The sequence below is a fragment of the Triticum dicoccoides genome, chromosome 5A, assembly GCF_002162155.2.
Source record: "Triticum dicoccoides isolate Atlit2015 ecotype Zavitan chromosome 5A, WEW_v2.0, whole genome shotgun sequence".
Taxonomy (NCBI): domain Eukaryota; kingdom Viridiplantae; phylum Streptophyta; class Magnoliopsida; order Poales; family Poaceae; genus Triticum; species Triticum dicoccoides.
The window spans coordinates 75,688,883-75,700,574 of NC_041388.1; positions in this window are offsets into that span (position 1 = coordinate 75,688,883).

Sequence of the window (11,692 nt, forward strand, 5' to 3'; positions counted from 1 at the left end):
CGGCGTAGCCATCGTCAACCTATTTGGGGCCAGCCGCCCTGTGTACGCTACACTAGCGGAGAACATCCGAGCCGCCCAGGCAGCGGCGGACGAGTTGGACAATTTCGAGGGCGAAGAACTCCGCCTGATGATGGAGTGAGTCCAGCAGCTCCTCGACGCGGCTGCCATGCCGAACGAGGCCGGCTGCCGCACGAAGGCGCCGCAGCGGCAAAACGACAACCTTCGCCGAGATCAAGGCACGACGTCTCGGACACCGACTGGCGGTGCCCGAGGAACAAGAGACAAGGACCCGGATGTCAGCCTCAGTCGGACTCACATTACCATAGAGCGCGACTGAGACGGCCGCCAGAGAGCAGTGGAACGACGGGACGACTGTCTGCCTCCTTCTCCTCGCAAGGAGAGGTGAGTCTCCCCGCCGCCTGTTGACCATCCGACTCTCGGCGATCACCTTGGCCGCCGAGGGGGAGTCGGAGAAAATGACGCCCGCCACCGGATCAACCGACTTCGATCCCTAGCGCTGGAAGAAGAAGATGAGTTTGGTCCGCCTTGTTTCGGACCCCGCATTCGAGATGAGCCCTTTCCTAGGGGGTTCATGCTCCCAAGAGACACGCCCAAGTATACCGGCTCCATCAAGCCGGAAGACTGGCTGGTCGACTACTCCACGGCTGTCAACACAGCAAATGGCAACAAGTGTGTCGCCGTAAAATATGTTCCGCTCATGCTCCAGGGCATGGCACGGACGTGGCTGAATAGCCTGAAGCCCCGCAGCATCAACAGCTGGGTCGACTTCACCGAAGCGTTCGTGCGCAACTTCACCAGCACGTACAAGCGTCCTCCCAAGCCTCGTCAGCTCTCCATGTGCGTGCAAGGTCCCGACGAGGCGACTCGCGACTACCTCACGCATTGGGCCGAGCTTCGGAACTCCTGCGAGGGCGTGCACGAGGTGCAGGCCATCGAGTACTTCACGGCCGGGTGCAGAGAAGGCACCCTCCTCAAGCACAAGCTCATCTACGACGAGCCAGAAACCCTCGACGAGCCGCTGATCATAGCGGACAAGTATGCCATGGCCAACTCCTCCATGAAGGCGGAGATTCAAGTCAACACAACTGGAAAAGTGGCCCCTCAAGCTCCAAGAACTCCGGCGGGAGACGCCAATCGGCGGCAACAGCAGGGCGACCACAAGCGTAAGGCCCCGCTGCCAGCTTCCAGCAGCCGACAGGTCGCGACCGTTGAAGCCCAGCAGCCGGACGGGCAGCCTCCGCCCAAGCGACAGAAAGGCGGCAAGCCCAACTGGTCGCCGGCCTTCTCCTATGAGCAGACTCTGGATGGACCTTGCAAGTTCCATAGCGGCACAAAGCCGTCAAATCACACCACCCGGAAGTGCCACTGGCTCACCAGGATCGCCAAGGGAGACGGCCTCCTGCCTCCCCCGCCTGCTGGCAGCCGCCTCTGCCTCCGCCCCAGCAGCCGGCTGTCAGGCCAGTCGGCGCAGTACAAGACGAATACCCTGAAGAACACGGAGCCAACATGGTGTTTACCAGTATGGCCGATGATCGAAGCAGCAGGCGGCTGTAGCGACAAGAGGTGAATGCAGTAGCATCAGAAACGCCAGAGTTCATGCACTGGTCCGAGAAGCCCATCAGCTGGAGCAGAGCTGACCACCCAGAGGTGATGCCGAGTTTGGGCTCCTATGCCTTGGTCTTGGATGCCACCTTTGCTACAGATAGACGAGTCGCGCGTTTCTCGCGAGTTCTGATAGACGGAGACAGCAGCATCAATATCCTGTACAAGGACATCATGGAGAAGTTAGGAATCAAGCAAAGACAGCTTCAGAACAGCCGGACTATGTTCCACGGCATTGTTCCTGGGCTTTCCTGCTCGCCAATCGGCAAGATTTTGATGGACGTCCTCTTTGGAGACAAAGATCACTTCCTTCGAGAGTCAGTTTGGTTTGAGGTGGTGGACCTTGAGAGCCCATACCATGCGCTACTCGGCCGACCCGCCTTGGCCAATTTCATGGCGGTCCCCCACTACGCCTACCTCAAAATGAAGATGCCCAGTTCTAGGGGAATTCTGATTGTAACCGGCGACTACCGGAAGTCGTCTGCCTGTGCGGCTGAGAGCAGTCGGCTAGCCGAGTCCCTGGTGATCACGGCCAAGAAGCAGCTCCTTGAGCGAGTTGTGGCGATGGCCGGCAAGCAGCCAGAGGTATCGCCCAAACCAAAGGAGTCGGAGGCCGAGGGTTCGTTCAAGCCGTCTAAAGAGACAAAGAAGATAACGTTGGATCCGGAGCACCTAGAAAGGTACGCTGTCGTAGGCGCAAACCTCGACAGCAAATAGGAAGGCGAGCTCGTCGATTTCCTCCGTGAGAATCGGGACATCTTCGCATGGTCCCCCAAAAACATGCCAGGTGTACCGACAGAATTCGCCAAGCACAAGTTACATGTACGATCTGATGCAAAGCCGGTCAGGCAGCCCCTGCGCCGCCTATCACAAGAGAAGAGAAGAGTTGTCGGAGAAGAGATAGCCCGACTCCTAGCAGCCGGCTTAATTATGGAAGTATTCTTTCCAGAATGGCTAGCAAATCCGGTCCTGGTACTGAAGAAGAACAAGCAGTGGCGAATGTGTATTGACTACACAAGCCTCAACATGGCCTTCCCTAAGGACCCGTTTGCTCTACCAAGAATTGATCAGGTGATAGACTCCACAGCCGGATGCGAGCTGTTGAGTTTTTTGGATGCATACTCAGGATATCACCAGATCAAGCTGAACCCGGCTGACAGACTGAAGACCGCCTTCATCACGCCGTTTGGAGCCTTCTGCTACCTCACCATGACGTTCGGCTTAAGGAATGCCGGCGCCACCTTTCAGCGTTGCATGCAGAAGTGCCTCCTCAAGCAGCTCGGCAGGAACGCCCACGTCTACGTGGACGACGTGGTGGTGAAGACGGAAAAGCGTGGAACACTGCTGGAAGACCTCACGGAGACCTTTGAGAACCTGCGCCGATTCCAGATCAAGCTCAGTCTCGAGAAGTGTGTCCTCGGGGTACCAGCCGGCCAGCTCCTTGGCTTCCTGGTCTCCGAACGCGGCATAGAGTGCAACCCTGTAAAGATCAAGGTCATTGAGAGAATGGAGGTACCCAGCCGACTGCTGGATGTGCAAAAGTTCACCGGCTGCTTGGCGTCCATCAGCCGATTCATTAGTCGGCTGGTCGAGAAAGCTCTCCCCTTATACCAACTCATGAAGAAGACCACTTTTTTCGAGTGGAACCATAAGGCGGACGAAGCTTTTCTCCAGTTGAAGAAGGTGCTGACTACTCCACCCGTCCTGGCGGCTCCGACTCCCAAGGAACTTATGCTCCTGTACATCGCCGCCACCAGCCGGGTAGTCAGCACGGTCATTGTAGTAGAACGCAAGGAGTAAGGCAAGGCACTACCTGTCCAGAGACCGGTATATTACCTGAGCGAAGTACGGTCGACCTCCAAGCAGAACTACCCCCACTACCAGAAGATGTGCTATGGCGTACACTTTACGGCCAAGAAATTGAAGCCTTACTTTCAAGAGCATCTGATCACTGTGGTCTGCACGGCCCCACTTGCCGAGATCATCGGAAGCCGAGATGCTTCTGGCCGAGTGGCCAAGCGGGCCATAGAGCTGGATCCCTACACCATCCACTACCAGACCCGCACCGCCATCAAGTCACAAGCACTGGCCGACTTCCTCGTCGACTGGGCCGAGACCTAGTACCTACCTCCAGCGCCTGACTCCACCCATTGGCGGATGCATTTCGACGGCTCCAAGATGCGCACCGGCTTGGGAGCCGGCATCGCCCTCACCTCTCCTAAAGGCGACAAGCTCAAACACGCCCTGCAAATCCATTTTGCCGCCTCCAACAACGTCACCGAGTACGAGGCGCTCATTCACGGGCTCCGGCTTGACAAAGAACTTGGCATCCGCCGGATCTTTTGTTATGGCGACTCGGACTTAGTGGTCCAGCAGTCATCTGGCGACTGGGACGCGAAAGATACAAACATGGTGAGTTACCGTTTCCTCGTGCAGCAACTCAGCGGGTATTTCGAAGGGTGCGAGTTCCTCCATGTGCCAAGAAACGACAACGACCAAGAAGACGCCTTGGCACGAATCGAATCTACCCGCCAAGCAATACCATCCGGCGTTGCCCTTCAACGCCTCCTCAAGCCGTCCGTCAAGCCTTCGCCAGAATCAGACTCCATCTTTGTGTCGGCTCCTCCCGAAGACGTCGGATCCGACTCTAGAGCCCCGGCAGACGGTACGGGGATTTTGGCAGATGGCTCCAAAGCCGCCACAGTCGAACCCGGCCCGGGGATGGTGGCGGAGGACTCGAAGACTCTAGAACTTGACCCAAGGGCCGCTCCAGTCGGCCTGGGGACTTCATTAACCCAGCAAGTGGTTGTTGACTCCAACCTGCCGCCTCCCAGCCCAACCTCCCTCGTCCAAGTCGCAGTTCTGGCAGTCGAAGAAATAGCAGCACCCTCATGGGCCTAGCCCATCCTCAAATTCCTGGTGAGCAAAGAGCTGCCGACTGATGAGACCTCAGCTCGGCAAGTACAACATCGGGCGGCAGCCTACACCATAGTCAACAGAGAGCTGGTCAGGCGCAGCGTCACTGGTGTCTACCAGCGCTGCGTAGAGCCAGAGCAAGGCCAAGTAATTCTCAAAGACATCCATCAAGGCGAGTGTGGCCACCATGCAGCTTCAAGAGCACTCGTCGCAAAAGCCTTTCAACACGGTTTCTTCTGGCCGACTCCCTTAGAAGAGGCCAAGGAATTGGTCCAAAAAATGCAAAGGGTGTCAGAAGTTCAGGTCCAAGCCGCACCAGCCGGCTTCTGCACTCAAGACCATCCCCGTTGCTTGGCCTTTCGCAGTTTGGGGTCTAGACATGGTAGGACCATTCAAGACAGCACGAGGTGGCTTAACTCACTTACTCGTCGCAGTGGACAAGTTCACCAACTGTATAGAAGCAAAGCTAATCAAGAAGCTGAACGGTCCGACTGCCGTAACTTTCATCTCCGATATCACAATTCGGTACAGCATACCACACAACATCATCACCGACAATGGCACAAATTTTGCCAAAGGCGCCTTGCCCCGTTTTTGCGCAACACAGGGCATCCGACTAGACCTAGTGTCCGTCGCCCATCCACAGTCAAAACGGCCAGGTGGAGCGAGCAAACGGCCTCATCCTATCCGGCATCAAACCCCGGCTGATCGAGCCTCTAGAACGCTCGGCTGGCTGCTGGCTCGACAAGCTACCAACCGTCCTCTGGAGTCTACGCATGACTCCAAACAAGTCAACCAGCTTCACGCCTTTCTTCCTCGTCTACGGTGCCGAAGCTATCATCCCAACGGACATAGAGTTCGACTCCCCATGAGTCACCATGTACACCGAGGAGGAAGCAGAAGAAGCACGACAAGACGGCGTCGATCTGCTGGAAGAGGGCCGGCTGTTGGCACTCAGCCGGTCCAGCATCTACGAGCAGAGCCTGCGCCGATACCACAACAGGAAGGTCAAGCCAAGATCTTTCCAAGAAGGCGACCTTGTGCTCCGACTGATCCAGCGAACAGCTGGCCAGCACAAGTTGTCGGCACCTTGGGAAGGCTCTTTCATCATCAGCAAGGTGCTCGGCAACGACTCCTACTACCTGATCGACGCTCAGAAGCCCCGAGCACGCAAGAGGGACGACTCCGACAAGGAGACAGAGCGGCCATGGAACGCAAATCTCCTTCGAAGATTTTACAGTTGATGCAGTATGTACCACACTACCTTTTGTATTAAAGTAGCAAGACTTTGGGCCCCCCGAGATGAGCTCGGGGACTGCCCTCTTTTGTCTATATGATAAAAATTATGCCTACAAGTATGTTACTCTTTGTTATGCCGTTTGGCACCGGGCTCGACAAGTCGGCCCCGGGACTTGCCGCCTTGCACTATGAAATGCTTCCTGCAGCCGGACAAGTAGTGTGCAAATGCCTAAACCGTCTCCTGTCAGAAGCCGCAGCTCGCAGAGCGACTGTATGGTGGGCAAAATTAAGGTAGAATGGGCGTTCGCATGAAAAATGGCTAAGGACTCAAAGCATAAAACATAGTTCAAGACAGCTTCCAACCTTTTTTCGCAAACCGACTCTTGAACAGTTGGATTGCCGCCTTCTATTCAACTTGCTCAAAAACTCTTAAAAACGGCTAAGTACTTGCCTTCCCAAAGTAGCCAATCATTTGATCCAGTGGCAGTCCGCAGAGCGGCTGTCCGATTGGCAAGGCAGGCAACTAAGAGAAAGCGGCAAAGGAAAAAAGCCAAAAGAGCAATGAGCAAGAAAAGATAGAACTCGGATAAATATATTTACATAACGTAGGCCCTTGGTCGAATCTTCGGGCAGAAGTTCAAAATACACCCTGCGGGTGGAATTGTGCGAATTAACAAGTTCTTCAAAGACTACTAAAGCAGATAAAATAAATATAAGGCGGCAGCTTAGGAAGCAGCAAACGGATTCGGAGCGTCGGAGGAGGCGGCAGCGTCAGGCGTCGGGGCGGCCGGCTGGGTAGTCTCGGCTTGATCACCTCCGGCGGCAGTCGGCTCGGTCGCACGTGGCTCGTTGCTGGAGGCGCGTCGAGCTGAGGCTGGCCGTCTGCTTCGTCTTCTGGTGCCTCCGTCTCGCCTCCGTCCTCCGCCTCGCCTTCCTCCTCGACGCTGGAGCCAATCACCTCCGCCGAGTCCTCATCGTAGTCTGGGTTCATCCCAAACCACTCCGGCGGTACCTCCTCGCCGTCTTCAGACCGCTCGGGGACAAAGATGCTGGTGTTGGTGTACTCGGCGATCGCCCCAGCACGCTTGACGAGGGTGTCTTCCGCAGCTGCCAGCTCCGGCTGGGCCTCTGACCGAAGTGTGGCCAGCCGGTCTAGATCCAGCCCCGGATACCACACCTTGACAAACTCCAAGGCCCGGCGTGCTCTAGCTCGGGCCGAAGAACCCTTCCAGGCCTCAAGATGACCAGCCGCAACCTCTAGCCAGTCGGCCGTCATGCTGGGGGTGCGCGGAGCCTGCATGTCCGGCCACAGGGCGGCAATCGCCTGGGCACCGACACGCTACAGCCGGCGCAATATCCGGTGAGTCGGCCGAAGGCGAGCCTCGATGCTCAGGATGTGCTCATCAAGGGTTTGGGGGCGTCGGCGGCGATCTCTGCGCCCTCCGCCCTCCGACCTTCATGGTCAGCCTCGATTGCTTGGATGGCGGCCTGCAAGTGCCCAAGAAAGAAGTCTGCCAAGACGGAAGAAATGAAGAAGCAAGTCAAAAACCAGGAGTCGGCACGACTTATAATCGACAGCTCAAATAAAGAAAGTAAATAAACTCACCATCAACGATGTCTTCAATCTCATGGAAGCCAAAGGCCAGCATCGCCTCCTTGTCAGACCAGGAGGAGCGCTCGCTCGCAAACTTGGCTAGGAGGGCGGATTCCGTCTCTTTCGCCTCCCTCTGCGTCTTCGCAAGCAGCTCCCTCTGCTCTGCCAATTGAGTGGCCAGCAGATCACGCTCTGTGGCGAGCTTGCTGCACTCCTCCCCTTTGGTGCGCAATGCGGAGTTGGCTTCGCTCAGCTGTTGTTGAAGAGCAGTGTTGGCTCCTGAAAAGAAGGAAGAAAGAAGGCGTTAAGTCATCAATAAAGATGGTCGCCGGGGAGATCCGGCCCGACTGCATAGCAGTCGGCCCGAATCTCGGGGACTACAGCCCGCGGGTGCGCCAGCGCGCCCCTGCAAAGAAGAAAAAGGACTTACTCTGGCTCTCCGACAAATCGGCAATCCGCTTGCCCAGCTCTTCAACATTACGGTTGAAGGCAGTGACGCGGAGGTTGAGGTAGTCCTGCGACAAGCATTTCAGACAAAAAGTTAATACCCAGAGTTCATCAACTGGAGTTCCGGGCCGCCTGCTCAGCAGCCAGCTCGAAACTCAGGGACTACACCCAGTGGGTGCGCTGGCGGCGCCCCCACAGAGAGGAACAAGAAAACAAGGACCAAAGGAAAAAACATACCCGGACGGCTGCCCTCGATGCCAGGGACGCCTTGGTGCAATTCTGGACAGCGTCGCCCTTAGCACGAAGCTTCGCTTGGACGTCCAGAAGCACCTGGTTCAGCGGCCGTGTGCCACCTCCTCGCACCCACCCAATGGGCGCGGCGCTCGTCGCTTTGGCGTCTGGGATCGCCGAGGTGGCGGTGCCGGCCTCCAGGGGGCGGGGTGCCGAAGTCGCCTTCTCCAGACGGTGGCACGTTGGCGAGCCGACTTGGAGGAGTAGCCTCACCACGGCCTCGTCTTCGGTCGGCGGCACCAGAGGGTCTGCTGGCTATTTGCCTTGCAGGCTCCCAGACGGCGGCGGAGGTGGTGGCGGAACGATCACGTCCGGCGTAGAGGAGTCATCGCCTTCCCTCTCCATGACGGGGTTCTCGCCGCCGGCTTCCCTAGTCTGCCCCGTGAACTCCGGAGGCGGCAGCGCAGAGTTCAGCAGGGTGACGAACACCACCGATTGGCGGCGCGCGACCTCCTCAGCCTGTCGCTTCGTTGCGGAGACGGATTCGGCCTCCGCCAGTTTCTTCTCGGCGGAGGCCTCCGCCCTATCGCCCTCCGCCTTCTCCAGGTGAGCGGCCTCTTCTTCGTTGCGCTTCTCCTGCGCATTTCGCTCTGTTGCCTCCCGAAGGTCACCAGCGGGGTCAATCCGCCGAGTGGTGGCGGACGTCTCTGCTGACCCCATAACGGAGGTGGCGGTGACCCTCTCGAGAGTGAGGGGAGCCCTGAAGCAAGGGAAGCAAGCAAAAGACTCAGACAAAGCCACAAAGAAAGAATAAAGCGTTAAGACATAATACTCACGCGGAGACCAGCGGCGGCTTCTTCACTTCCTTACGGAAGCGGATGGCCTTCGCAGCCGCCTCGTCCTGCCGTGTCGCCATGGCCGAACCCTTGGGTTTCTTTGGCTGACTGCCGAACAAAGTCGGCACGGCCCTACGCTTCTTCCCACCGCCCGAAGCACCCGGCGCGGCAGAAGAGCCCGCGCCAGGCAGGCTGGCTCCTGGCCGATGGCGGGGGCCACTTCCCCCTCGGCATCATCGTCAGGCTAGTCGGCGAAGGTGGCCAAAGGCCTGGAGCCGCCTGCTGCTCCTCCTCCCTCGCTGTCATCCTCCACAGCCGCCGCCCCTAGATCAGGGTCGTCGACGTTGCTCTCCGCCCGGTCAACAAGGAACTCGCGGGCTGGCCCCGAGGTGCCGGCTGGTGGATGGAGGAGGGGATTCTGACCAAAGCCAACCGGTCAAAACAAACTCGGCAAGAAAGAAGACAATCCAAAGAAAGAAAGAAAAGGCAACTCACCACGGGCGAGGGGTTGGCGCGGGATTACGGCTCCTTGCCGATCTGCCAATCCTCCAGGAGCTTGCTGTCCGAGAGGTAGTTCACCATGTAGGCCACCTCCTCGTGAGGCATGTCCTTGGTGCACATCCGACTCGGGTCGTGGCGCCCGCACATTTGGCATATCATGTGGGGGCGACCTTGGAGCGGGAGAACTCGGCGCGCCACGAAGGCGGCCAGCAGGTCTGGACCAGTCAAGCCCTCCGATTGCGTCAGCAGTTGGAGTCGCGCAACGGCGCCGGCTCCCGCAGGCGTCAGCGACTTGGCCCGGTACGACCAGTTGGGCAGCCTCCCAGCCGGTGGGCCGGCTTCGAAAGCCGGCAAGTTGACCCAGTCGCCCCTCGCGGAGATGCTCCTGATGTAGAAGTACGATCTCTGCCACATCTTCACTGACTTAATCAGCAAGATGGTGGGGAAGGGGTTGTCGGCCCCCAACCTTCGCAAGGCGATGAAAGCGCCGCATTGAGCTGGCACGCCTGCAGCCTGGGTGCCGAGCTTGGAGAAGAAGAACTCCCCCAGAGCTCGAGGGTGGGGAGGACTCCGAGGAAGCCTTCACAAAAGGCCACGAAGGCGGACAGCAGCACCACCGTGTTGGGGGTGAGGTGGTGCGGCTGGAGGCCGTAGAACTCCAGGAAGGAGCGGAAGAAACTGCTCGCCGGCAGCCCCAACCCACGCAAGCAGTGCGAGCGGAAGATGACCCGCTCGCCCTCCTGCGGCGCGGGGGAAATCTCCCCCTTCGGCGCAAGATGCACCCGCACGTGATCCTCGCCGGGGAGCCGACGAGTGTTGCGGAGGAACTCTATGTGGTCGTCATGAACTTCGGAGTCGTCCCAAGTGCCAGAGCGCACCGGGGGAGGCACGGCGGCAGAGGAAGAACTCATCGCGAGCTGATCGCCCAGGCGTTCGTCGAAGCTTGGGCGCGCGGCGGAGCGAAGAAGAAGGAGGAGAGCGAGGAGCAGTGAGAAGGAGGAGAGCGAGGAGTAGTGGGAAGGAGCGGCGCGCGTGCCCCCCTCTTTCCCCTACTTATAGCCTCGTGGGCTGCGAAGCCGAGGGGGCGGTCGTGGGATTTACTGCGCCCACGGCCCCACGACCCCCACGTTCCACGACCGAGTTACTACGTGCAGTAACTCCACGGGAATCCCAACCGCCCGCCGGGGCTGCAGCGGATCCGCTCGGGCGCAGAGGCACGGTAGTGGCGGGCCCCGCCTATGGGCCTGTCCCGTCGCGCGCCTGGAACGGGCGGCGGCCTGGAGGCTTAGCTAGCACGCTACTTGGATCCCGCCGCGACGTTCGAAATATTGTGCGAGTCAGAGTTGGGCGAGTCTGACTCCTTCTAGCCGGCCCGGCGGAAGTCAACCAAGAACCATGTGCTGAGCACCCGGAAAGAGAAACTGTTGAGGCTTCTCAGGCGATCGTCCATGGTGCCTCACCAACTTCAGGGACTACTGTCGGAGTAATGGGCCATGGGTAGGCCAACCCGAGCCCCAGAACCATTCAAGACATCAGGGCAGGCTGCGCCCCTCAAGACCCCAGTACGAAGAGCCGCCTTCGAGAAGTCGACGGCAAGATGGTCGACTGCCCACTCACGGCCGAGTCCTAGGGACGACTTCAGGGAAAGCCGACTTCTAACTGGTGACTTCCAGAGAAGCCGGCTCGGGGAGTCGGCCTGCGACTCCAACAAACCCCATGACCTCATCAAGAGGGACAGGGCAGGGGAGTGGCTACAGTGAAGCCCACTCCCGCCCCTTACCAAGGGCAGGCATGGCCACAACATGCAGTACCCCAGAAGATCTCCGGGCGGCGTGGCACTGTTGCCAAGCCGGCCCTGACATCAGCACCACAGGATCGAATCCTGCACCCACGACGGCTTGTATGTACGGCCCAGAGGCAGCGGGTCCCACCAGTCAGTGATACCCCAGGAAACGGCAGGAGGACCACCAGTCGGACCTGTTGGGAGCCGGCCCCGGGGAGTCGGCCGAGCCCTCCCCCGGGGCCCACGCGCCATTAATCAAGATGTGATAGACAGTGGCAATAGTGATTGCCTGCCAGGCGGCGGGGCTGTTGCCATGACCCCATGATCAAGCCTCCGTCATCAGAAGCACGGCTACAGTAATCAGCAGCCGGCAAGACCCGCCCGCGGCGGACGCAGCCTGTCGGCTCCATACCAGGCCAGTCGGCGGGGCCCACCAGTCGGCGGGCCCCAGCAGTCGGCGGAGAAGACGGAGGCTAGAGGCACTGACGGCTGGGCCCACGTCCAGCCAGATTACCATTGTAC